Source organism: Talpa occidentalis, unplaced genomic scaffold (assembly GCF_014898055.3).
Source record: "Talpa occidentalis isolate TD23 unplaced genomic scaffold, MPIMG_talOcc4v2.1 talOcc4.11, whole genome shotgun sequence".
NCBI lineage: Eukaryota > Metazoa > Chordata > Mammalia > Eulipotyphla > Talpidae > Talpa > Talpa occidentalis.
In genome coordinates, this window is record NW_023601104.1 from 14,249,944 (window position 1) to 14,274,265 (window position 24,322).

General features: G+C 44.5%; 1 protein-coding gene across 5 annotated transcripts in view; it reads left to right on the top strand.

Moving 5' to 3' along the window:
• Positions 1–6,711: 6,711 nt before the first annotated feature.
• The window catches only part of SQOR (sulfide quinone oxidoreductase), a 44,023-nt gene continuing 26,412 nt past the window's right edge, over positions 6,712–24,322 (top strand). For 2 of the 5 annotated variants that reach the window (XM_037502415.2, XM_037502416.2), the window contains exon 1: positions 6,712–6,770. The gene's annotated coding sequence lies outside the window, so the exon portion shown is untranslated. Of the gene's footprint in view, positions 6,771–16,355; positions 16,383–16,543; positions 16,560–20,682; positions 20,700–24,322 lie in introns of those variants that run through there. The other 3 variants (XM_054701216.1, XM_054701211.1, XM_054701209.1) reach the window with 3 other exon arrangements.

Here is a 24,322-nt window from a genome sequence, read left to right on the forward strand (position 1 = left end):
TGAAAAACTGGAGATTCCTTAAAGCACAAAAATGAATCTACCATATGAACCAGTGATTCCAGTCCTAGGAATCTACCCAAATGACACAAAACACTAATTTAAAAGGAAACCTGCACTCCTGTATTTACTGCAGCACCATTTACCATAGCCAAGATATGAAAACAGCCCAAATGCCCCAAAACAGATGAGTGGATCAAGAAGATGGGTCTATATATATATATATATACAATGGAATACTACTCAGCAATCAAAAAAGATAAACTCATGCCATTTGCAATAACATGGCTGGAGCTGGAAGGGATTATGCTCAATGAAGTCAGAAGAAAAAAGAAAAAATGATGGATGGCTTCTCTTATATACAGAATATAGAGAAACTGAACAAAGTTTCAGGGAAAAAGAAGACAAAACTTGCAAGCTGACCATAGATCTGAGGCACACAGCCAGGGAGGAGGGACAAAGGGAGGGGTCTAAATGGGAGGGAAGAGCACAGGGACTGCTGATGGATCACGGGTGCTGTGGTGGTGCAAGAGCTGCAGGGATTATACCTGATGGTAGAAATCAACTATTATCCAAAAATTAACAATGTAAGAAAATAAACATTTTTTAAAAATGGAGGATCAAATGGCTGAGGGCAGTCACTTCAATAAAAAGTCAAGATTTCCTGCTTAGTTCCCAGGCCTGAGTCAATTTTCGGACCTACAAGGAATAGGTGACTGGAGGAAGGACCCTCCAGTACTGGCTAGTACGTACCTGACAACTTCCCCAGTCCTTCTTCAAAGGAACCTCTGGCTGTTTGCTTGGTGGCTGTATATTGGGGGAAAGGGAGTAATGGACCTTTCCAAGACTACTGGAAAAAGGGTCTGAGTTGACACTGAAACCAAGAAACCCAAAGGAGCATCGTGACCCTCCTGTTGGAATGAGAATTTATGAGGACCAGATGAAAAATGGGGTCCTGGAACAAGTCCAGCTTACAATGGCCCCAACTGGATCCACACATCTGAACCATGGTCATACTGCGTCTGTTACCATGGCCAACACCTCCAACACTTTGGGGGCCTGTTGGCTGGATCCATGCACTGTAGCATGGCCCTGTTGCAGCCTCCTGTCTTGCTCCAGTCCCACTCGGAACTGGCAGCCTCCATGTCATCCAATATTTGGGTCAGAGAAATTTCTCAGGTTGAAGTGTTGCCTTCAGAGCACAAAAGGGTGTACTAGACATCGTGCTTCCTTCTTTGTGATATAGCAAATTGTCTTTTACTTTAAGAAGGGAGTATTTTAGAATATGCCTGACCACTGGACTTCTAAGAACATAACTGAAATGGCCTATTTCTGACCTTCATAGGTTTTATCTCAATCCTCTGAAGTGTGTACATCTTATCAAGAGGGGTCCTGTAGCACCCCCTCTTGCTTGTTTTGTCCAATCAGCTTGATATCATTAATGTGATGGATCAGTAACATCTCAGAGGTCCAGGTTTCTGAGACTGTTTTATGGTAAGAGACAGGAGATCTAAAACAAAGAATAGTGTCTGATTTTCCTGCTCACAGAGCATCATTCGGCAGGAGGCATAAGAAATGTCTGACCCACAGATACGGAATTACATATAGTAGAGCTTCCGGCCAGGGGTCTCCTTCAAGTGGTCATGATCCACCGGTCTTTGATTGTGTCATATGCTGCACCACCCAGTGGTAACTGGCCTTAGAGATTATTGGGATGACTTTCTAAAGTCACAAAAGAAGGGTAGCTCTAAGAAAGTACTCTGAAAGAATGGAGTGCCATACTTCAGGATAAGGTATGACTTATTAAATCAGAGACCTCTATGGTGCCGTGTCCTCAGTAGGAAGGATGAGGGCCTAACAGTTGGAGGCAGGAATGGTTCTAATGACCCACCGGGGGATTTTGTGCTTTCTTTCCTTCCAGTTCCGGGCTCGGCATGTGGAGGTCCTATTCCCCAATGGGAACAACTTCTCAGGGACATAAGGCTTTACCTTCCTGTATAAGCTACAGTTTGACATATTATAAAATTTTCTGGGGAAACATTCACCCCTCCCTCGCCCTGCCCAGGTATAGCAGGCAAGAGAGCAAAACCATCTTCATACTTAAAGTGTGACCAGGTTCCATGCTGTAGCTTATGCAGGTCTGTAGCACCCTGTAGTTTATACAGGAAGGTAAAGCAAATCTTTTCATACCCACTGATGACCAAGGAGCCAGATTAAGATTTGTCTGACTCCAACCTCTGCATCTCTGTAGTGCATTCTTTAGATAAGAAGAGATTAAAATCCTGCATTGCTTTTCTCTAGCATCAACATATCTTTAGGTCTGAACAACATAGAACTAGAAACCCATCAAGAATTAAAACTAGATATTCCTATCAAGAATCTTGATGTCAATGACTCACTGTTCCAACCTGTATAAACTTATATTTATTGAAACAGCTCTCACAGAGTAAAAATCTGCTAGATTGCGTTCCCAGGTTCGAATCCTTTATCTAATAAAGTCTTGATCTGATTATCATTGAGATTCAGTCCCTTTTCCCACAGCAGGGTACTTATTATGAAAATCCAACAGGAAGTCAGTGAGGCTCCCTCCCTGATCTGTTAGCTGACTGTGCTGGTCTTGGACATAGGTTTGGTCAATTGGACCTACCCACTGAGAATTTGAATTCTCACTTTTTGTGTCTCTCTAGAGTCATTTGTGAAGGCAGTGGGTATATTCTGGGGGTGGTTAGGCTGTTCCCTGTTAAAAGAGAGTGTTGTGCTTTTTGCTTTTTGATTCTGCAGAACTGGCTTGATTCCTTGCTACTTTTTCTTTCTTTCTTTTTTTTTTTAGATTTAAGTATTTATTTATACAAGCACTGGGTACAGTCAGAAGCGTGGGAGGGTGAGAGAATTCACCAGAGCCAGAGCAGAAAGCAGAACAGGCAGACTGATGAAGTACACTGCTGAGGGGAGCAGCGGGCGGCAGGAGAGGTCTGCGCACCATGTGGAACCCTCGCCCGTTGGCCGGGGATCGAACTGGCGCTGTAGAGGTTGCGGGCAGCTTCGCAACCCAGCACTCAACCGCTGCGCCACTGGGGAGGCCCTCCTTGCTACTTTTTCTGCCATTATTACCCCATCATTTCGATGTTTCTGTGAATCCGTGAAAGCCTTTCATATCCCTTTTCTACTTAAGATGGTGTCTTGCTTGCAACCAAGAATGCTGATTATGCATGTAGCCTGGTTGCAGTTTCAGTTTTTATTTGATGTAGCCTGGTTGCAGTTTTAGTTATTATTTGATATGCAGGATGACTATGAGGAAAATAACACATATGGAGGATGTTGGGGTTGCCTTTTTAAACCAGGCCCAATACATAGTCCCTATGCTCTGTTCATTTATCCCCTCACACCCCCAATTCTGAGATTGCCTCTTGGTCTGGCAGGATGAACACCATGTGTGCTGCAATGTCCCTGTAGTAGGGACATACTAGGTATTCACCCCAGCTCTTCTGTGACTCCATGGTGCTCCCCAATAGGTTGGTGGCACTTTGGCTGGGCTGTTTACTCACTTAGATTTGGTTTTCTAAGGGTCAGGGTGGTAGTGAGCCTTTTCTCTAGCTACTCGGGGAAGAATTTGCAAGCTGGAAGGGATGAGTGGAACTTGCTAGGCAGGAAAAGCAGAGAGAACTGACCATTAAACCAGCATTCCTATAGGACCAGCCTTTTTGCCGTCTCTTCCTCTTGCACTGTCCTTTGCCTTTTCTCCAGAGGGTCCTATTCTGTTTATTTTTCTATTCTTCTCCTTCCTGATGTCAGTTCTGTTCACATGCTTGTGCATCTTCCCAAGCCCTGTCAGTTTGCTTTTCTTTCTCTTGGGTGCTTATGAATTGGGCTATGTTTCTCTTATTGCCAGCCCCTCCTATCACTGCCTCTTCCCCCTCTTTAAAAATACTTCGTTTCCCATTTTCCCAAGTGCATTTTTCACTATTTTGCAAACTCCACATAGGTAGGAACCAAGTCTGATTTTTTCAACACTATCTGACCAGATAGCAAGCACAGAGCCTACTTGACACAGTAGGCAGGGATTCAGGGAATATCAGTCAGATGAAAGAATGACTACATGAGTGAGTGAGTGAGTGAGCTCTCAGCCCCCTTCCTGGCTGTCTGATGTTTTTCCTGTGCTTCTTCCAGGAAGACTTTGGTGAGATAATAGAAGGAATATATGCAGAAGATGTCAGGATCTGCTTCAGACACATTTCTTTTTTTTTTTTTAATAAATTTATTTTTATATTCCCCATACAGTTGCACCCCCCTTATTTTGACCCAATCCCTCTCCTCCCCGCCCCCCACCCACCACAGAGTGTCTCTAATTCATAGTTTTTTGTTGATTTTGATTTTCACTTTCTTATAGTTATTCATTTTCCTGGTCCCTTATTTAAATTCTCTAGATTCCTGCTATGAGTGAGACCATCCGGTATTTTTCTTTTTCTTTCTGGCTTATTTCGCTGAGCATGATCCCTTCCAGTGCCATCCATGTTGCTGCAAATGGCATGTGTTTATCTTTTTTGAATGCTGAGTAATATTCCATGGTGTATATGTACCACATCTTCTTGATCCAGTCATCTATTTTTGGGCATTTGGGTTGTTTCCAAAGCTTAGCTATTGTAAACAGTGCTGCTATAAACATAGGGGTGCAGGTGTTCTTTGGAATTGATGTTTCTGTGTCCTTTGGGTAAATACCTAGGAGTGGAATTGCTGGATCATATGGAAGCTCTATGTTTAGTAGGTCCAGAAATCTCCACACAGCTCTCCATAGTGGTTGGACCAGTTTGCACTCCCACCAACAGTGCAGGAGAGTTCCTTTTTCTCCACAACCTCGCCAACATTTGTCGTTGCTAGTTTTTTTAATATGTGCCATTCTCACTGGTGTGAGATGGTATCTCATGGTAGTTTTGATTTGCATTTCCCTGATGACAAGTGATGTTGAACATTTTTTCATATGCCTGTTGGCCATTTGCATTTCCTCTTCAGAGAAGTTTCTTTTTAGCTCTTCTGCCCATTTTTGGACAGGATTATTTTCTTTGTTGTTGTTGAGTCTCATCAGCTCTTTGCAGATTTTTGTGATCAGTCCTTTATCATTAGTGTTGTGTGCAAAAATGTTCTCCCAGTCAGTGGGGTGTCTCTTTCTTTTTGTTATTGTCTCTTTTGCTGTGCAGAAGCTCTTTAATTTGATGTAGTCCCAGCTGTTGATCTTTGCCTTCACTATCACTGCTTTGGGTGATGCAGACACATTTCTTAACTCAGAATTTGACTCCATACCCACCAACCTCAAACTGCCCAGCAAGCAGCACCTCTCTTGTGGTTCTTTCCCAATGATATCCTTTCTGGCTAAACCAGAGCTGCTGAACTGGGATGGGAGAGCAGTGGAGTTTGGAGGTGGGGTGAGGTATTTTGGAAATAAAGAGGGAGCATTTTATTTGTCAAGATGATTGGTTTTATTGGCATTTAGGAGGTCTGTGTGGACAGTGCCATAGAGCAATCAACTGTCCTGAATTCTACATGATTCTGTGTCCCTTCCCTTACCTCAACACTCAAGTTAAGAAAAAAAAAAACACCCCACATTTTTGGGCTAAAATAAATTATGTTCTACCTCAGATAATTACAAATACGCATTTTTGCATGTTTTTAATATACTGAAATTTCCAGGAATGCATCCATTGGAAAAATTAATTAGACTACACTTATCGAGAAATTCTTTAACTAGTGTTGTTCACCGTTTCACAAAATCCTGTCACAGAAACATTACTGTTCATTTGTCCCCTGGAATTGGGGTATGGAACTGGGTTACCAAAATATCTATACAGAGCCTGTGTTTGTAGCTGCGATAGTGATTTTTACCATGGATGCAGCCAGTTCCTCCGAAGAAAGAAAACGTCTGCAACAGAAAATTCAGAAAAGTTACTCAAAATTTACCAAAAACAAACAAACAAACAAACAAACAAACAAAAAAAAAAACAAACAAAGCAAAAGCAACCGCAACGTAAATACACTTTGAAGGGATTTTGTGGGTGAAACTTCCCAACGCACATCTGAAGTTACGACGCCTTAAACTCGCAACAACAACATTTTTGGGGCGCCCAGTATCTAAGAAAGACGCTGCGAGGCCCTACAGGGTGGACAACCACTCATCCCCACTTTGCACCCACCTGGCAAAGAAATGCCAGCTGCAAACGTCCAGCCGTGGAAGTGGAGGCCAGAGGCAGGCGCCTGCGGGGAGAGCCGCTGCGGGGAGAGCCCGGCTGCCGCGCGGTGGGCCGCGGGGCCGCGGTCAGCCTGGGCAGCCTCGGGAACCCCGCGGGGAGCACAGACGCGCTGCGCCCCGACGAGCGCAGGCTGCACAGGCTCCTGCCAGCCCCGCCTTCGCCCTCGCCCCTCCCAGCGCAGCCGGGCGGTTGGCCCCGCCGGGAGGGGGTGGGCGCGGCTTGACAGGTGGCCGCGGTGTCCTGCGCCGCCGCGCGCGGGGGCGCGGCTCAGCCCTTCGGGGTGCGCCGGAGGCGGGGCCGTTCCCGGGCCGCCAGCTGCGTCGCTGCGTGCGCTCCAAGCTCCGGCACCCTGCGCCCAGTTCGGCACCGCGGCCGCCGTTGGACCTTCCCTGACCTTCTTGGGGAGCCGCGCTCACCCCGCCTCCAGCTTCCGTCCAGGGGGGGCGGCCGGGCGGGGCGGGCCCGGCGCGAGCCAGGGCAGGAGCGGCAACTCCACGGCGCGGACGCGGTGGCCAGAGGTTCAACTCGCACCGGGTAGGAGGCGCCCCACTGCGGCTCGCGGAGGCGGGGGGCTTTGGCCGTGGGGGCCGGGCGGAGAGAGCGCTTCCCCCGGGGCTGGCGGTGGGCCCCGAGCTTGCGCCGCGGGGTCCCGCGGACCTCACACTCGCCTCCCACCCAGACGCGGCGCCTCTTGGCCTCGCTTCGAACCTGGTCTTGGAACTCTTGCTTCCTTCTTGGAGTGGGGGGCCTCGGGGGTCGCGGGGAGCCCACCTGTGAGGGGCGGCTAAAGAACCAAGTGTCCGCATCTTGCTGTGTGGGAATTTCTCGGTGTCTTAAGTGTGGGGGAGTTTCTGGCGCCTCTCACTTATTCAGCCTGTCACTGCGCACCGTCCCTGGGCGCTAGTGGGTGCCCAGCTTTGGGGGGGGGGGGGCAAAGGTTGATGTCTGCCCGCGGCGGGGACACGGTTATCTACTGACTCTGCGCGTGGGAGGAAGGGGCGCTCGAGGGGGCTGTGGGAGCTGGAAGCAGCAGAGCAGAACCTTAGGGCACGAGCCAACCAGGAATTGGTCGAAAGGGTGCTCTGGTGGAATTGAGGGGCTCCTTCCCCCCCCTCTTCATTTTCCTTTTAATTATAAAAGTCACAACCTTAGCTTCTTGCTCAAAGACCCAGTGCCTGCATTGCACATTGCTCCAGTGTGGGGTTCTGACTCACTTTCGGTCCATGTACCCCTTGAATAGTTCTGGGAAGACTAAGGACCTTGCTTAGAACAATGCTTTTAAAGATATGAAATAAAAGGCAGAATATTGAAAAGAAACCAATTCCAGAATACTTATCAAACTATGAAAAGAATTTATGATGTAGCCGTCTGCGTGCCTTTAAAAAAACAAATACATAAAAAAACAAGATCTGACAGTGGGTCTAATGGCTACCATAATTTTGAAGAAGCTAAGCAGAAAAAATATTTCAAGGTATAGGCAACACCTGTAGTATAAGAAATATCTGTGTAATATAAGAAAATATCTGTGATTTCTATTGGTGACAGTCAGAGGTACTGCTAATACTGCAGCTGTTTGTGGCCTATCTAAATAATTGAAGGAAATGTTAAATTTCAATGAGAAGTTAGTAAAAATAAAGAAGCCAAAGGTTTTTTTTGGGGGGTCCAAGTTCATGGTTAAGATACCAGTAGTGGGATGGGCACTGCTCAGGAGGTCAGGTGACACAGCTCTGGTTTTCCTACTTCCATTGACAGCAACATGACTTTGGCTTTTGAACTTCTTTGTGTCTTAGCTTCTTCAGTGTACAGTGGAGATAATTGTACCTTCCCATGCATTTAAGGTGCCCAGCACTGCTCTTGGCGCAGAGGGGTGATATAAGTACCATTTCTAGAACTTGCTTTCCCTTGCTGGACTTGTCGCCATCATCAGTGTATCCCCAGTCCTGGGCATGCCAGTCCTGGTCTGTTGAATCCATGACAGGTACTCAGTACAAAGTTCTTAAATGAATAAGTGGATTTGAAAGGGTTGCTTTTGACTACATCTAAAAAACAAAACATAACAAAACAAAAAACAGCAGAATTAATTGAGGAGATCGCTGGTGTTTAGAGAAATGACTTTAAAATTTGGGCTTTTTTTTTTTTTTTCTTCTGGCTGAACAAATACATAAACCGCTCTGGAGCTGGAGTGCTTGAAAACACAGGCCTGTAAGTCTGTCTGTGGGGTGTCTGTCTTGTGGCTGGTGTTCTGCCAGAGAAAATGAATTTGAGTGTTGATAGGAAACCAGAATTCCTTTTAGAACATTTCACAGTTTCTCCATCTTGCCTGTGTCTAAATGTGTTAATCCTGTGTGTTGTAACAGGAAATGTTTTATAGAGAATGAAGACAGGTCCTTGAGGACGCATTTCTGGGCATGGATGCACAATTCTCTTTCCTCTTTTCTTTCACCTTTCCCTGCTCCAACACCCACTACCTAACTCCTGTTTGACCCTGGAGATTTGGTAAATAGGAGCAGTGGGGACAAGTTGCTAGAAGCTGCCCAGACTAGACCTGAAGTAAACTAGTCGCTTCTTAATTTTCACTCTTAAAAATCTATGTAAACCTAACAAACAAAGGTTTGAAAGAAGGAACGTGGGTACAGTTAACCATTCTTGTGATTTACTTTGTGAAAGTGCTAAATTGGGCAGGTAAGGGGCCCCTCAAAGACCTTGATCTTGTACTTCCAGCCTCCAGAAATTAAGAAAACAAACTTCTGTTGTGGAAGCGACCCAGTCTGTGGTACTCTAGCAAATGAATACAGATGAATGTTCTCTATTTTAAGCCATGATCCTGACATGATTTGTTCTTCCTTCTCCTCACTGGAGAATCTTGTATTCTCTTTGTCTGGATACTCTATGGTGCCTCAGTTTCTTTCTGTTGGAGATCATCAAGGCCTTATTCACCTTCGTGATAATTGTCAGAAGTAGAACTTAGAGTCTTCAACAAATGACCAGGCTACTTGCTGTGCTTTGTACATAGTGTATACTTATAAATACATGGTGGGTGATGACATGATGGTGTTGATGATCGACCTTATGGGCCGTTCCTTTCTAATCATAATGTATTTCTGAGTTTTGACCTTGACCCAGACCTCAGGGAACTTTCTTTCTATCTCTGGGGAGCGGCATTTCTAGCCCTGTCAATAGTAGCGGAGAAGAAGTAGCTGTGTCTTTATCCGTGGAGTAATCCCTGACTCTGGAATCCCTGACTGTGCGGGGGTAGAAGGGGGGGGGACCGAGGTGATTTTACTCTGAAATTTTCTTGTTTCCTTGGCAATTTGCTCTCACACAGCCTAAGATGTCTCCTTAGGGAAATAATGAGCTTTAACAACCACTTTGTTCACATATGCTTGTGAGTGCTCCCCAAGGAAGTGGTGGGTCTGGTAAATGTGGTTTTGTGTTTTAGTGAGCTGATGAATGGTGCTTGGGGTGGGTGAGGGGCCATCCGGCTTTCTAGCCAGCTGGCTTTGTATGATAATGGTGAGCCTTTGGAGATCTGGGTGATGGAATTTGAAGTTGTTTAGAGTAGGAGTGGCTTTTAAAGTCAACTAGATCACATCCACTTATTTTGTACTCATGGAAATGATCTCAAGGCGTTCAAGTGACTTGCCCTTGGCTCTTCGCTTATAAAATGGGGCTAATACTGCTCCACTCTCAGATTGTTGTGAGAAATTATGACAAGTGCCCAGTACAATGCCTGGCACTTAGTGAACCTTCAGCAATTTTTTTTTTGTGATGGTTTTATTGTGCCTGGGAGAGCCCACTGTTCCATTGCAGCTGCCCAGTGAATCGTGGGCAGTAATGGTCTATGTGTGGGAATTGGCGGCGGAGAAAGGGAGATATGGTTTCTGTTCTGATTCTATTCCAGTCATGGTTATAAATCTTTTTGCTGCTACAATTCACAACTTTGATCAACCTGAGGAATTAATAGACCAAGTATTTCCATTTGACTGCCTGCGTGTGAACCTCCATTGCCCTTTCCCCTCATTTAGAAGATCAGAGAGCTTTAGAAAAGGAAGGACCCTTTGAAGCTACCCAGTCCGGTCCTATATTCCACTGATAACCCAGAATGACTAAGGACTGACTGACTAAGGACTGAAATGTGGACCTTGGTCTCCAGACCCCAATATGCCCTCAGACAAGGTTCAGCAGGAACGGGGGACTGTGTCCTTTAGACAGACACAGGAAAGACATGAGCTTAGGTGACTTGGCACACCTGCTGCCTTTCCTACCCCACATTCTGTCCTACCACGAAAGGATTGAGTTTGGCGTCCCTTCAATCACGTTTAAACAACAGATGAATAACTTGTAATTAGAGTCTGTTCTCATTGTGTTAAAATCTCGCGTACTGGATTCCAGGGAACAATATGCCTGACTAATTGGCCAGTTCATGTTTATAATGAAATGTCACCCTTCAGAGTCTTCTTGCAGCTGAGGTTCTGAGGAACCCCACTGCTCCTGAGGCTCATGAGTACTTTTATTGTGATCACTTGACAGATTCAGGAGACGGCCACCAGCTGATCCTTGCTCTATGATGGGGAGTGAATTCATCCCCATCAGACTCCCCCTTCCTGTGTCAGTGTGTTTGGAAGCCTGGGGATAGGCACACACAAGCGTATGCAGACATGAAAGGAAGCCTGCATTGTACTTGACTAGAGGCCAACTGTAAAAGATGGAGTTGACCAGGAGCAAAGTTGTGATTATTGATACACTAGAACATGAGCGGTTAAGCTCCCATTGGCCAAAGCAAGCAGAAAAACAAGGCATCTCCCCCTGCATAATTCAATCAAACCTTTAACTTTCAGTTGAAATCCTCCAGTTGACTCATCTCTTTTTTACTTTTCGGAGCCAGAATGCTGTTGTTTTCTTTTTGTAAATAAATTTTAGTTTCAGTTTATGGTTTGGTAACATACCAAACATTTGGTCAGTACCTCCCCAAATATATTGCTGATTATCCAAAGAATACAGGCTGGGGAAACCTGTATGAAATGTCTCAGCAGCACAGGGAACCCTCTTACTGCCAAGTCCTCGTCAGTGACTGAATCTGTAATTCTGTAAAGGAAATTCCTATAGTTGGCCTTGAAAAGAGTTAGGATAAAAGAAATCCAGTGTGCCTCTAACCCCTGAATCATCAGGGAGTAGTGCAAACCTTTTTGTTTCCTGGATGACTTGTTCCTGGTCAGCAACCAGAGCTTTTGTTTAAACAAATATCTGAACTTACCTTAAACAGCTTTGGAAGGTAGAGTTCTAACATGGCCCCACAGGCCTAAATGAATATTGCTTCATTTGTTAACAATATAGTAATCCAGTTGCTGAACACAGAAGCGATGATACGGCTGCCATTACTCAAGAGGATGTGTGCCAAGAGGAAGCATACCGGCTGCACAAACCCTTTGAACAACACCACTCCTTCCATTTTCAAGTTACTGAGTGGGGCATGGGGTGGGGGGTTGTTGTTGTTGTTGATGTTTTACTGCACTTGAGAGACCCAATACAGTTCCCTACACCCCTGTCTTTATTATGGCCTCCTAATTTGTCACACAATTTCTTTCAGCATGTGTTTTGGATTCATGCCTTCATCCCTGTTCACATGGCCTATTCCAAGTCCTCAGTGGTGCCTAAGTCTCTGAAACAGCCACTCAGCAGATCTTCACATCCTTGTCTTTCTTGTTACAATAGACAGACTTCCAATTCATCCCAGCCTCTCCAGTGCTAGCTCATTGCCTGGCACAAAATAAACTTTAGAAAAATGCTGAACTCAACTGAATTGCTCCAATTAACCATATCAACTTTCCCAGGGGATCTGGCCCTCAATGTCATCAAGAACTTCCATGGACTTTCTCACTGCCGTTGGCAGAATTGCCAAGTGCACACCAGAGCCCAGCAGATAACATAAATGAGTGACTTAGGTCTAATGGGGCCAGGGTGCACCAGGGTGACCCCTGGTGCAGGGTCTAGATGGGGGAATAACTTCCCAGCTCTAGCCAAGCGTTGACATGTGAGAATGTCCACCCAGTGTTGTCAGAAAGGCCAACAATCTGGATTGTTTGGGGGTGAGATATCCAAAATTTTTAATGTTGCCACTGATTCAAGGTTTAAGAAAATGCTTTGAGCAGAACCACCACAGGGCTTTTGTCTGCATTTGGCCTATAGGTCGCTACATTGTGACTTCTAGAGAAATAAGATTACAGTTGTCTAGCATTAAATTCCCAAAATAAACTCAAGTTACATATGCCCGTCCAATTTTTATTTCTCCCTCTTCCCAAGGGATTATCTGCCCTAGGCTGTTCTCCTTGCCCAGTTATGCAGTCCTCACTCTCGGCTATTCTACTTCCCAGATCTCAAACCTAATTGTCCCAAACTAACCCGAACATATCCTTGTCTTTACTGCAGGGTTTTTGCTCATATAGCTCCTCTCAGCTGCTTGGATATCAACTTTGACTTGCTTTTTTCTCTAGGGGACCCTTCCCACCTCTCAACCAATCATTTTCTTTCCCAACCTCTGTTGTATCTGAATCCTTATTTATATTTTCAAGTGCCAGGTTCTAATCAGGCTCTTATCATTTACACCTGAACAACAGCACTAGTCTCTCTCTTTCTTTTTTAAAGATTTACTTATTTATATAAGAACTGGGGTACAGGCCAGACTTGCGGGAGGGTGAGAGAGGATTCACCAGGGACAGCGGGGAGCAGAACAGGCAGATGGACCGGAAACACTGCTGAGGGGAGCAGCGGGCGAGACAGGAGAGGTCTTCTGCACCATGTGGGTATCTCCCTGCCTGGCTGGGAATCGAATCGGCACTGCGGAGGCTGCGGACAGCTTCACAGTGCTGCGCTCAACCCTCTGCGTCACCAGCGAGGCCCAGCACTAGTCACTTATATGATTTCCAGAACTGTTTTTTTCCTCTCCTCCAATTATTTGCTCCCTGACACCAAATTTAGTTTTCAGTTTTGATCTTTTGTTCATTGATCTTATTTCTCATGAAATTTATTTGCTTTTCTGCATTTTCTTTGTAGTCTTCCAGTTCTTTAGTCTTCATCACAGCAATTTTGGATTCTGCGTCTGATAGGAAGACTGTCTCTTCCACTTGTTTGTGATTGTTCTTTCTCCGCAATGTTTTGTGCCCCCCAAGGACTTATGTGGTCTTTTGCTGAGGTTTTCCTTCCCACCCCACCCTTGTTAGTTTTCCTGTTGCCCATCAGTGGGTGTGGCTCCTGCTTCTCCTCCCAAGCTGCCCTGGGCTCTTATCAGGTCCTGCTCAGTGATTGTACCTGGGGATTCTGGCACTTCCTCCTCCACCTCAGCTAGGCAGGTCCTGTTCACCTGGAACTGCTAAGTGGTGAGAAGCTGTCTGCAAAGGCCACAGAACATTGGCAAATAAATACCTATGGTATTCTCTTATAGCAGCCTGATATACTAATTAGTGAGATCTTTTATCGTGTCAGGTGCTTAGCAGCAGAATTGTGTTCCATTATTTCCATAAAGGATAAATGTAATTTAATTTGTACACTGTTTGTGCAGGACATAGATCGGTGATACAAATACAACTTAGGTTATATGTCCACATTTTCAATTCTGCAAATTTAGCTACTGTATGATGAAGACAAATTCAGTACAGGTATAAACCTGCACATATATTTATATTCTGCAGAAAACTTGTTCCTTAAACACTCTTTTGAGCAATTCTGGAGGATGTAATTTCCATTTTGTCAAGTTTAAATGGATAAAAGTGACGCAAAGACTTTCCTTGGTGGAGAAGATATCTCAGTTGTAATATAGTGGGTGATGAGCGTGACAAAGGAAGGCCCAGTGTTATAGTTTCTGGAGTAATTATTGCATTAAAAATTATACTGTAGGTATGTTATTTAGTTGCAAAAGTTTAGTCTAATCACCCACATAATTATAACATTCTACAGTAATTTGTAATTTTGCTTTTAATTAAAAAATTATTTTAGTGCTTATAATAGAAACATTTCATTAAAAGTAAAATTATGATAATGATAAGCCTGAGTGTTATGGGATGAGTAAATATTTGGAAGTGAGTAAAAATTGAAATGAACAATTGATGGGAAATCTCAGAAAGATGCAAGAGTTTGAGGCAGTGATCAGTACAATTTGTCATGTGATTTTCACATCATAACTTTCCATCTGGTTGTCCTGTCCTAAGAATTCAGTTGCTTTTTCAATGCCACCTTACATTCAGTAGTAGGTAAGGAGAAGGAACACAGCAAAACATTTGTTAGGCATGTAAAATCTCTAGTGTATGCATTTTAATATAGGTGTATTAAAATGTACCTAATTGTAAAGGCAGGACAGGGCACTGTGCAGGTTTTCTGATCCCATGCAGACCGGGTAAAGGAGGAGTCAGAGTCCTCAGTGGTTTTGCAGGTCTTTTATTGGGGTTCACCAGGCATATGGCAGGCAGGGGTGCTGGCTGGGGGGCTGGGAGGCTGGCAGGTCTCCCAGCCCCCAGCAAGTCTTCACTCTATCTGGGCTCTCTGGCGTTCGTTCTGCTGCTTCTCGGCTTCTCTTTCGGCTTTGCTTTGGCTTCTACTGCTGCTGCTGCTGGCGTCCCTGTGACGCCACCCTTAAAAAGCACAATCTTAACTCAGCTGAATCCCATCTACCTATGCCCACACCCTACTCCAGGTGCCCGCCATCAGGCATGCTTTCAGGACAGGGATCCATCATCTATCCTGATGGCGGAGGGGCAGAAAAGCCTGATATTTTCTTTACCCTACACTAATAGTCATTTTTTGGAGTCACTGGGTTTGGAGTGCGGGGTCCTTGGGTTCACTCTGGGAAGAGTTTCACCAGAGCTCCTCTTTCAGCGACACGCGGCGAGTTTCCCAGGCGAGTTTCTCCACGAGACAGACGGTAGTTATATTGAAAGAGCAGGTTTATTAGGGAAGGGATAGGATAGTAAAAGACACTTGCATAGACACAAGCAGGCAGGAAGAGCTGCCCCAAAGGGACAGGTTTGCTGAGAGAGGCCTGCATGGTGGCAGGCGGGTGGCCTTGAGGACAGCTCCCTCCGCTGAGGGAAGTCAATGAGGAGAAGTCCTGGCAGGTACAGGTCACGGGCAGGCAGGAAGCTGCTGCCCTGCAGAGGAGAGAGTTGGTGAAAAGAAGCACCTGCATAGGCACAGGTGGGCATAGGGACTGCTGCCCCGAGCCAGTGCAGAGACTGCACTGATACAGTCTTCTTCTGTTTGGGAGGGTGTAGGGTAAGGTAAAAACGTATCAGGCTTTTCTGCCCTCCCGCCATTAGGACGGATGAGGGATCCCTGTGGTCCCGAATGCATGCCTGATGGCGGGCACCTGGAATAGGTTGTGGGAATGCGTAAGTGGGTACACCTGGACTGAGAAACTGAACTTGTAAGGGTGGTGTCACCAGAACGCCAGAAGAACGAACGGAAGAACCATGAGAGAAGCAGAGAGAACTTAAGAGAACGCCAGAGAGTCCGGAAAAAGTGGAAGACTTGCTGGGGGGCTGGGAGGCCTGTCAGCTTCCCCGCCCCCCAGCACCCCTGCCTGCAGTGTGCCTCGTAAATCCCAATAAAAGCCTGAAAAGCCACTGAGGGCTCCAGGACTCTCCTCCTTACCCCGTCTGCTCGGATCATAGAGATCCTGCTCCGTGTCCTGCGGTTGCAGAGGAGTCACTCCTTGTGAGCCTTCTTGCAGAGGGGTCACTCCTTGTGAGCCTTCGGGTGAATTGCTGATTTTGGATAACCATGTAGGATTTGAAAGGGAGGTGAGATCCTACAATGGGCTCAATCTCCATATCTTTACCTTTGGATGCGCCCTTAGCTACCTGCTTGGATGTTATGCTTTGTAATCTAGGCGGCTGTGCCTAAGGATCATCCTCTGCGCCTAAGGATACTAGTTTCCATAACTGTTGATGGTTATGCTAAACTTTTCTACCCCCACTTCCTTGTGTGAGCCAGGTTTCTGGTCTTGTGCACGTCCTTTTCAGTTTTTTTCTATGCTTGTCCTCCATCACCTAGGACTTGTGTTCATCTGGTCTGGTGAAGCCAACCCACCAGGAGACAACTGCCAAGAAAGGAATTTTTACTAGTAGTTTGGCAGGAACAGGAGGTAGAGTATTCCAGGTAGGACTGCAATAGGGTGGTCCCCAAGAAAGGGGGAGCTTCCAGGTTTCCTGCCCAACCCAAGGGAGGGTGGAGCTGAGCAGGGAGGAGGAGAAGCTGCAGAGGAGACTGAGGAAGGCAGGAAGCAGGATGGAGCCAGAAGGAGACCTGGAGGAGGCACATGGAGCAGAGAGACAGGTGAAGAAACTGCGGTGCCTTTTGGTCGTGGACTGGGTGACACAGATGTGGGTGAGAAACCCGTGGGGAGGTGACAATGCAGTTTTTGTTTTGATTTTGCTCTTTTCCTTTCAGATTTGTCTGGTGGTTTCTGACCCTTTTCTGTGGGTTCTTACTGGAAGATGCTTTAGACTTGGGGCAGGCTTTGGGGCTTGCTCTGGGCCAATCCTTCTTGGGTGGACTTTTACCCACGAGGGGACGGATAACTTTGGGTGCTTGATTTAGAAACTAGATTCTTTGTTAACTAATTGTATTAAAGTTCCTTTCTATTAAAGTCTTTTATGTTTTGTGTGGGCAGAACCTATTTAGAGCAGACAGGTTTGCGGGGTCTGGGGTGCCCTTCTCCCTGCCCTGTAACAGGGCCACATGGGAAAGCACCAGGGATGCTTGGGAGGTAGAAAAGGCAGGGGGAAAGCCTCGTTTCTGTGGCTTTCTGTGAAGTGGGGAGAGGGGGCAGGCTGACCAAGTTCAGAATCAGCTAGTTTGAATGATTTTAATGGTCTCTGGGGTGTAGGAGCTATCCTAGTTGTCTGATGTCTGGCCTTAGGTGATTAGGATAGAGGGATGTTACCTTTGAGAGTGTGAAAACCAGAGGGAGGAGGTGGTTTAGAATATTGCCTGTGGATTGGTTGGTTCAAATACCAAAGGTGTGCTCTCTCAAAAAGTGGGTTTACTATCTTTAGGAGTTAGATAGTGCTGGGAGGGGCATTCTCTAGAATTAGCAAGAGCCCCAAATGTCACATAGGCATAAATATGGAAAACTTAGAACATGATTAATAAGACTGAAAGCATCTCCGGGAAGGTTTCCTGAAGTGTGTAATCCAGTGCCATCAATAAGTGCCACAAATAGGACTGCATACTTTATTGGCTAATATCTAATGCAAGAAACCATAACATGGTTAGGGCAATGTGTGGCGTTTTATTTGCACTCAAAGTGGTACTAATCTGAATGATACTAACAGGTTTCTGAGATTTTCCCTGATTCGGACCTGTCCTTTTATTGTTAAAGTCAGAGGGTATAGTGCTTAATTTATGTCAACTTTATAGGGCTGCTGGGTACCCAGAGATTTAGTCAAACATTCTGAGTGTGCCAATAAGTTTGTTTCCTCATGAATCAGTAGGCTGAGTAAAGCAGATTGCCCTCCCAATGTGGGTAGCCTTAGTCAGTTGAAGGTCTGGAAAACAAAAAGGCTGACCCTCTGACTAGTGAGAATCTTTCCTTCCCGACTGCCTTGAGCTGGGACATCAATTTTTTCCTGGTTTTATCTTCTGAATTGCAATCTGAGTCTGCTGACTTTTGGACTCAGTCTACGCACTCCATTCACCTGGGTCTCTGGTTTGCTGACTGCTGATCTTGGCACTAGTCAGTTTCCGCAGTCATGTGAGCCAATTCCCAGGAGTGTCCTTCATATAATAGGGAAAGTGAGGATGTTTACTGTGGCTCCCCCCCCTTACTTGTTTCTGTCTCCTCCACTTATATCCTGACTTTGTCCTTTGTTGGCTGTGTGGCCTTGAGGATGTGACCATCTCCTCTAGCCTTGCTTTTTCAAGTTGTAAAATGAGATTGCATGTCTGCATAGTTACATCTAGCACTATGCTGGTCCACGTGGTATAGGGGAGTGCTGAGCCAGTTTACAATGGGAATTAGATTCCTCAAAGTGACCATGTTATTTTGGGGAGGTTTGAAAGGGGGATTGGCAAAGCTCAGGACTGGTAGGAGGGATGTCTAGTCCTCGGAGTCTTAGAGGGGTGAGTGGGCAGAATGTCCTAGAGGAGTTGCTGTAGGCACTAGAGGTGGATTTATTCAGAAGCCAATGAAATTAAGCTTTAGGGTCTCTCTCTTACATAGGCCCCTGTGGGTGCAGGGAATTCTGACAGGTTCCAGGAGGGGAGGCGTAATCTGATTGTAACCAGGAAGCATTTTTTTTTTTAAAGATTTATTTATTTATGCATACAAGAGCTGGGGTACAGGCCAGAGGTGTGGGAGTGAGAGGACTCACCAGAGACAGAGCCGGGAGCAGAACAGGTAGACTGACTGAAAATACACTGCTAAGGGGAGCAGCAGGCGAGCCCGGAGAGGTCTGCTGCGCCATGTGGGTTGCTCCCTGGCCAGCCAGAGATCTAACTCGTGCTGCAGTAGTTGCAGATTGCTTTATCGTGGTGATGCTTAACCTGTTGCGCCACCAGGGAGGCCCCCAAGGAAACATTTCTATGGTTGTCTTTCTAATAAGTTGCTTAAAAGAGACCTCAGAAGAAAGAATACCATATCACCAAGGATCCAGATATTTATTGTGATTTATTTTCTTATCCAAAGTTAATATTAACTTTTCTTCCTAATTTTAGTAATGTCCAACCCCCAATTTGTGTAGACTGCAATTTCCATAAAACCTAGATTTGCCCCTCTGGGACAAATCTGGGACAGCACATGGGGCCACTGGGGTCATGGGACTCTTTTGCTTGGCCCAACCCAGCAAAGAGACTGTGCCGAGATCCCAAATGGGAGACTGTCTAGACTGGTGTCTCTTCACCTCTGTATTGCCAGCTCCTGCTAATGCCTGCAGTGCAGCTCTCTAGGGTATTTAGAAAAAATTCTTGTCCACAGAAAAGATTCAGTATGCTTTGGCCTTGCTGCTGACTTACTGTGTCACCTTTGGAAGATCACCTTGCTCTCTGAGCCTCAGTTTCCCTATTTGTAAAGTGGTACCAATAGCTCCAGTGTGGGCCAGGTATGGGCCATGTGAATTGTAAAGCCGGATGTCCATGGGAGGGAAGTATGATTATAATTGTGTTGCTATTACTTGTATTTCTTACCTTTTTTTTTTTTTTAAAAGATTTATTTATTTATTTATACAAGCACTGGGTACAGTCAGAAGCACAGGAGGGTGAGAGAATTCACCAGAGCCAGAGTGGGGAACAGAACAGGCAGACTGAAGAAATACACTGCTGAGGGGAGCAGGTGGCGTGGCAGGAGAGGTCTGTCACACCATGTGGGACCCTCGCGGCAACAGAGGCTTCGGCAGCTTTGCAGCCCAGTGCTCAAATGGTGCGCCACCAGGGGAGGCCCTATTACTTGTATTTCTATTACCTTGTTACTATTTGAAAATAATCCCAGACCTTGATGCTTTAGTGACTTCAGAAACATCAAAGCTATTGTACATTCTGACACACTGGTTTTCAATTTTTGTTGTTTTGTTGCATTATTAATTTGTTCATCTTAGCTTTTTTATTGTGGAAACTTTACAACATGTACAAAAATAAACAGACTGACATCATTGCCTTCAAATTATCAACTCCTAGGCAATCTTGTGTCATCTGTACTCCCACTTAGTTCTGTATCACTGTATCATTCTGTATCACTGTCAAGCACATTCCAAATCATTTCAACTGCAAGAATCAAGTATATATTTCTAGAAGACAAGGGCTATTAAAAGTTATATCAATGCAATTTTTGCACCATACCCAAATCGCCCCCCACAAAAAAGCTGAGCCCTTTTTTTTTTTTTTTTCAGTTTGCTTAGTAAGCTAAAATTTAGTAACACACATTCCTCTCCATGGGGGCGTAAGCTACTTTAAATTCAAATGTAAATAAAATTCGGCTGGTAGGCATTTTTTCCTGGCTCTCTTAGGTCTGTCTGTGAGAAATCCGTTTATTAGTTTGAATTAAACTCTACTGTTAAATTAGTGATGTGGTCTTAGGCAAGTTCTCTACCCTTACACTAAGCCTTCTTTTCAACTATGAAATGGGGATACAATCACCCCCTTTACAAAGTTATTTTATGGCATCTCTGAGACAGCATAAATAAAGTAGAACCGGTAAACATATGTTAGCTATCATTATGCCAGTTTCCCCTACTTTTTTCTATCAGAACCTGTCTTCTGAAATTAATTTTGTTGAAAGATACAAATAGAGACAGGGGTGATTTAATTGAATAGGCCTAGAAAGGCCAAGAGGGGGCGGAGCTGGTACAGGAGGAGGAGCCTTCCAGGACCAAGTCCTCTGGGCACTAGGTGTAAGCCCTGCCTGTGCTGTGTAGACAAGGCTCACTTGTGTCTCAGAGAGTAGGAACACAGCATCCAGACCTCAGGACGTATCAGCTCCAAGTAAGCTTGCCCTGGGAAGCCTATGTCTGAGAGATTGGCTGGGAGAAATGGCGTGGGAAAGAGCTGGAAGTGGTTACATGTTTTTGTCTTTGCTTTCAGAAGCATTCTACAAAGGCGATGTGTTAAAGGTGGGCCTGGTGGTTATTGAAACCAGAGGCAAAGAGAGCCCAGCCTGACGTAGACTTGAGCTAAACCCATGATCAATGATACAAAGTCCCACTGTTTCCTCAAGAGCAAAAAACAACCGCAGGGTTGATTACAGGTCTTGCTGGCCCCACGGAGCTTTCATGAAAAATGCTGAGTAATCCTTGCTCTGTTTGAACTAAGCGGGGTTTCCTAGCTGACACCCAGTGAGTGGCAAGTCACCTGGCATAAGATAAGGGAGACTTTGACCCAGGAGAGATCTGCATTGCTTGCCCAGGAAGGGTTGGCTGTGCAAAGGTGTGGCGTCCCAAAGACTCACGTAGACTAGGACCCAGAAACCACAGCCAGTGAAGTAATAAGAGATGCCCAGGAGACTGTCTTGTCTTTCAATCAGCAGGAATTTTACTTCAGCAAAGCCTTGGAAGGACAGACTGAATTGATTTAGGAGTAACTGAGGAATTTTCATCTAACAAAATCATGGTATTTGTTTATAAAATGTGTTGTATGTGCCACTTGTTAAATGAAAATTAACTTTAACTTATTGCTTTTTTAAAAAAAAAAAAGTGTGTGTGTTTCAGTTTGTATGAAGGAAGAGTCTGGAACAAAAAGGAAGAGTCTGGAACAAAAAGTTCTTCTTTGTCATTGGCAGTTAGTTTTTATTTCGTTAACTTAACAAGTGGATGTGTTTCAGGCACCTCCTTGGGAGACTAGTAAATCACATTAGATTTATACTTTACTAGTTATTTTATTGATGGAGGTTTTTCTGCTGATTTCTGGGTGAAGTTTGGATTTTCCCGGTTAAGATGTGTGACTGGTACTTCCTTCAGTTGCCTGTTTGTTTTTTTTCCCAGCTGTGGGTCAATACCAGACATTCCTTTTGGTCCTTGAAAGATGTTTTCTGACACCACTTTTAACACCAAACATGGTTTTCTTGATACTGACTGGGTGGCCTACAGTTCAGTACTGACATTAACTTCTACACTTAACTCAGAACCCACAACACTGCCCCTACTTTATTTATTTTTTATTTTAACATTTATCATTTTTTTTACATTTTTTAGACAATATTTGCTTCCCTCCACCCCCTCAGATTGAGTCCCCATAGAATTTCCTTCCCCAAGGCACCCGTGCACCATCACCTCAGTCCCCTGTGCTCCTCCCTCCCACCCTCTGATCCCTCTCCCTCCTCCCTTGCAGGATGTCTCTGGTTTATAATTGTATGTTTTTGCTTTGTTGTATTTTGTACTGTTATTATTATTTTTACACTGATGTCTTATTTGGTTCCTCTATATTCCTCTTATAAGTGAAACAATCCGATATTTTTCTTTTTCCTTCTGGCTTATTTCACTGAGCATAATTCCTTCTAGCTCCATCCATGTTGCTGTGAATGGTATGAGTTTATCTTTTTTATTGCTGAATAGTATTCCATGGTGTATATGTACCACATCTTCTTGATTCAGTCATCTATTTTTGGGTGTTTGGGTTGTTTCCAGGTTTTGCCTATTGTAAATAGTGCTGCAATAAACATAGGTGTACAGGTGCTCTTTTGAATCTCTGTTTTTGTGTCCTTTGGGTAGATCCCTAGGAGTGGAATTGCCGGGTCATATGGTAGCTCCATTTAGTAGACTGAGGAACTTCCAGACAACTTTCCACAATGGTTGGACCAGTTTGCACTCCCACCAGCAATGTAGGAGAGTCCTTTTTCGCCGCATCCTCGCCAACATTTGTCGTTGCTTGTTTTTTTGATATATGCCATTCATACTGGTGTAAGGTGGTATCTCAGTGTGGTTTTGATTTGCGTTTCCCTGATTATAAGGGATGTTGAACATTTTTTCATATGCCTGTTGGCCATTTGCATTTCCTCTTTGGAGAAATGTCTTTTAAGTTCTTCTGCCCATTTCTTGACTGGATTGTTTATTTTGTTTTTGTTGAACCGTGTGAGTTCTTTGTATATCTTTGTGATCAGTCCCTATTCAGTTGGATGGAGTGCAAAGATTTTTTCCCAATCAGTGGGGTGTCTCTCTGTTTTGATTAATGTCTCTTTTGCTGTGCAGAAGCTTTTCAGTTTGATGTAATCCCAGGTGTTTATCTTTGCCTTCGCTATCACTGCTTTGGGTGATGAGTCTTTAAAGATGTTACTGCGATGTATGTCTTGTGTTTTACCTATATATTCTTATATATATTTTATGATTTCAGGTCTTATGTCCAGTTCTTTTATCCATTTTTGAGTTGATTTTTGTGCACGGTGAGGTAGTGGATCTAGTTTCATTCTTAGGGAAAGAAGAAGTAAAACTATCACTATTTGCAGATGATATGATAATATACATAGAGAACCCTAAAAAATCCACAGAAAAACTACTCAAAATAATCAGCCAGTTCAGTAAAGTAGCAGGATACAAAATCACACACAAAAATCAGTAGCCTTCCTATACACAGTCAATCTGAAGAAGAAGAAATCAAAAAAACCATCCCTTTTATAATTGAAATAAAAAAAATCAAATACTTGGGAATAAACCTAACAAAAGAGGTGAAATACCTATACAAAGAAATTATAAAACACTGTTAAAAGAAATTGAAGAAGACACAAAGAAATGGAAAGACATCCCCTGCTCATGGATTGGAAGAATCAACATTATTTAAATGGCCATCCTCCCAAAAGCAATATACAGATTCAATGCTATTCCAATAAACATCCCAATGACATTCTTCAAAGAAATAGAACAAATACTGATGAAATTCATATGGAACCACAAAATACCATGAATAGCTAAAGTCCTACTGATGAAAACAAAGGAGAAAGGAGGTATCACACTTCCAAACTTCAGCTATACTACAAAGCCATAATAATTAAAACAGTTTGGTATTGGAACAAAAACAGACACACAGACCAATGGAACCGAATAGAGAGCCCAGAAATAAAGCTGCACTTATATGAACAACTAATCTTTGACAAAGGAGCAAAGAATATGTAATGGAACACGGACAGTTTGTTCAATAAATGGTGTTGGGAAACTGGACCTCCACATGCAAAAAAATGCCCCTACTTTAGATGTGAGCTGCCAAATGAGGTCCCAGGATCCTGTACTTCTGCCGGGCTTACCATGAACTTCGGCCACCCAGGATTCCATGTCAGATTTCATATTTCTTTCAAATGACTCAGAAAACTCAGGAAAAAGACTTAAGTTTACTGGTTTATTATAATGGATGCAGCTCAGGAACAGCAAGTGGAAGAAGTACATAGGGCAAGTGGGGTGGCACAGAGCTTCCATGCAGTCTTTGGGGGTGCAACGCCACCCTTCTAGTACCACAGCGTGTTCACCAACCTGGAAGCTTTCAGAATCTTGTTCCAGACTTTTTGTAGAATTCAATCTCTAGCCTGCCTCCCCTCCCAGAGACTTAGGGTGGGCCTGAAAGTTCCAGTTCTTTAAATACACATTTGGTCTTGTTCTGTCAGCACCCCAACCCCATCCTAAAGCTAT